This window comes from Arachis ipaensis, chromosome B03 (assembly GCF_000816755.2).
Source record: "Arachis ipaensis cultivar K30076 chromosome B03, Araip1.1, whole genome shotgun sequence".
Taxonomy (NCBI): Eukaryota; Viridiplantae; Streptophyta; class Magnoliopsida; order Fabales; family Fabaceae; genus Arachis; species Arachis ipaensis.
The window spans coordinates 130,495,626-130,499,214 of NC_029787.2; positions in this window are offsets into that span (position 1 = coordinate 130,495,626).

The window sequence follows — 3,589 nt, forward strand, 5'->3', positions numbered from 1 at the left end:
CATGTAAATTGACGTGACGTAATAAGAGAAAAAGATTAAAAATATATTAAAAACTAATTTAAACTCTAATTTAATATATTATAAATAGTAGATGCAACTTGTGATTACAAGATGTCTATTGAGTGCCAAACAAAGCCAGTACAAAAATGCTAGGAAGAAAATTGTCCCTCAGATTATACTTGCCAGATAAATGATCCTCTTTTATATCCATAATGGTGGGAAAAAAAGATTTTTTCTTTGAATAAGGAGCTCAACACAATAATACAGTGGAGCAAGAAGAAATTAACAAACAAAAAGGAGCATGTAAAAATAATGAACAGAAAATTATCTTTAGTGTCATATCTGATATTGTCATCAACAACAAAAATGATTCAAACTACTTCACTCTCTATAGCTGATTACAAATTTATAAAACACATCCTTTGCACCCCTTTCCGTGTTATTGAACATTCGTCGGTTTCGCTCTAGCCAAACGTTCCAAATAACTGAGAAAAAACATATGAGCCACTTGTTGTGCTCTTTCTTTTTGTTAGTAACACATGTCCAGTTATCAAAGTGTTCTTTTAGTGAGTCCGAGATAGACCATAATATTTTAAAGTCAGATAGCCATTAACACCACACATGTCAAGTAAACTCACAACTTAAAAATAAATGGTGAATATATTCAATATCCTTTTTACACAACCCGCATATGTTTACGAAGATAGATCATATTTCTTATTTTTGTGTACTTTTCAGTTTTCTCTGTAAACCTGTCATATAAGCAAAGTACACAAAGAAAAATGGAATCATTCATTCCTGAAGGAGGATAAGTCATTTTCTTGGACCATACCTATGCTCTAGCCTCTTATGAGAATCTGATACTCTCACTCCATTTATCATTTATCACACTCTCACGTGGATTATATGTTAACAGTTGCACTGTTTAGTACATCAATTACCATTAGATTATGGTAAAGTTGTGACTTGTGAAGGGGTTAATGTTAATGTGAAAGTTGTGGACACATTCAGATTCAATGATTACCAATGCTGCATTCATACACAAGTGGCTTGCACATGTTGCTATTCACACCAATTACTTCAATAAACTGTTTCTCCATTACCGACCAATAACTACCAAATTTCAACCTTAGTCTTTAGTCATATAAGGCAGCTATTTTGATACTACCTTTTTACATTTTAGAAAACTTTTTATTTTTTATTTTTTTTAAATCCCTAAACAAAATCTTACAGCAATAACCAGTTACTAATTAAAAAGGGTATTAGTGGAGGCAAACTCCCACTAATCAAGAATAAGAGCAGCTCATTGGAAGGAGCAATATGAGCAAATCAAGTTGTTAAAGACAAATTATTACTTCAGATTCTATGATCAACTTGACAATTTGCATGATTACAAAGGCATAACAATCAAAATTATTTTTTTACTCTCCAATTTTGAACTAAATATTTTATATTCGGTCAAACAACTAGTGTATTAACATAATTAGAATTCTTGTTAGAATCATAGAGTTACTAACTATATTAGACCATAATCACTTGCATCAATGTGAAAGAGGAATATATTGCAACAATGTTTACCTTTTTGGATACAATTAGGATTCCAATCCATAGATACCAGTTATTAATTCATCATTCGGAAACCCACTTGAAAACTTTTGAGTGTTTCTAACATCGTAAAAGCAAATTCAATCTTCAATTTTTTTTTTTTCCAATCCCGAAACCCACGTGGAACGTTATTCACAGGTTGTTACAATTCTTTCAACGCAATTGTAGCTAACAATTCTTTTATTGCAAGTATACAAGATAAATTTAAGGGTAAGTATTGTTTTGGTTCCTAACGTTGAGAGTCAGAATTGAAATCGTCTCCAACGTAATTTTTTATTTATAATTATTTTTAACGTTTTTTTTTGTATTAAAATCGTCCTTTTAATTTTTTATAGACAAAAATATCCTCCACCACTACCGGCATCTTTATCTCCACTACCACCATCACCACCACCACCACCACCACCACCACCAGCACTAGCACCTCCACCACCAAGAATAACAAATCAATGAAATTAACACAAATTCAACAATTCAAGGAATCAGAAATTCAACAAATCAACACAAATTCAACAACTAAATCAACACAAGCAGAAGCAAAAAGCAAAAACAACTGCAAAAACTCAAGCACAAAGCCAAATCAACACAAATTTAACAAATTCAACAACTAAATCAACACAAACAGAAGCAGAAAGCAAAAACTGAAGCAGAAACAGATGCAGAAGCTCAAGCACAAAGACAAATCAACACAAGCAGAAGCACAAATTCAACAAGAAGTAGAAGCAGAAACTCAAGCAGAAGCTCAAGCAAAAGCAGAAAACAGAGGCCAAAGCAAGGAGCAGAAGTCGAAGTAAGAAGAAGAAGCAGATGCAGAAGCTGAAGCAGAACCACCAGCAGCTCATGGGCGACGGAGCGACGGCGGCTGGGCAGATCGGTGGTGGTAGGAACCCAGCTCAACCTCAGATTCCTCTCTCTCCTTCGAGCGCCGCCCTCCTCGCATCGAGCTCCCCTTCTCGGCGACGCACTCCACGGTGGCAGCAGAAGCATGCATGAACGGCGGCGACGTCTTCCTCTGTTTGTGGTTCTGGCGGCGGCTCGTGGGCGGACCGGCGACGATATAGGTGTCGCGATGGTGGCGGCGGCTATGGCAGCGGCCACCTCCCCTCCACCGGTGCTCCCTCCAAATGCTCTTTACCAACAAATATGTTCGGATTTTTTTTTTCGAGAAAGACAAAAAAAAGAAGGATTTTTTATGTTGTTTAAATTTTAGATATAAAATTAAAAAAAAAAATAGGTCCTGTTCTTATATGAATACCTTGGAGAAAATTTGGCTCTTGATAGTCGTGCCAAACTATAGCCTTCAACGCCAAACTTACAAATTCTGGTAGTTTGAGATTTTGTCCGAGAATATATCACGTTTGTGGAGAGAACGAAGAAAGTGGGGTGGGTACCTGCAAAGGTACTCCGATGCTTAAGTTAGTATTCGAAATTTAATATGTCCTTTTGAGGATAAAATATCATACCTTTATAGGTAAAGGAAGATAGGTCGGTTACGCTTCTGTTGGCTCTACGTTTTTATTTCAAAATGTAATCCGTTGAGTCGAAGTGTAACGCTTGATGCCGAATTATAGTGCATAATGCCGAGTTATGACATCGAATTTGTAACAATCATATCAGGTCGTATCTTTTTTATCTCTATTTTTAAATAATTTAGGCACAAAAATCATAAACATAAAAAAAAAATTTTTAAAAATGGTCAACTAATGACTTCTTTTCAAGAATTTTTTTTACTATCTATATCAACAATAAGACATATAAAAATAAATTGATAGTGTAAACTTTCTTTTTAAGTTTGAATATCTCACAAAGGTATAGTCATAAGTCCCAAAAGATTTTTTTTCCCTAAAGTCCCAAAAGAAATTGAACTACCTTTAACGTTTTCCCACATACATAAGATTAGTAGAAAAGAATAAGTCGGTGAAGATTGTACTTTTCTTGTTCTAATTACTATAACCACAAGTATCTCTAAACCCTCTTATTTGAG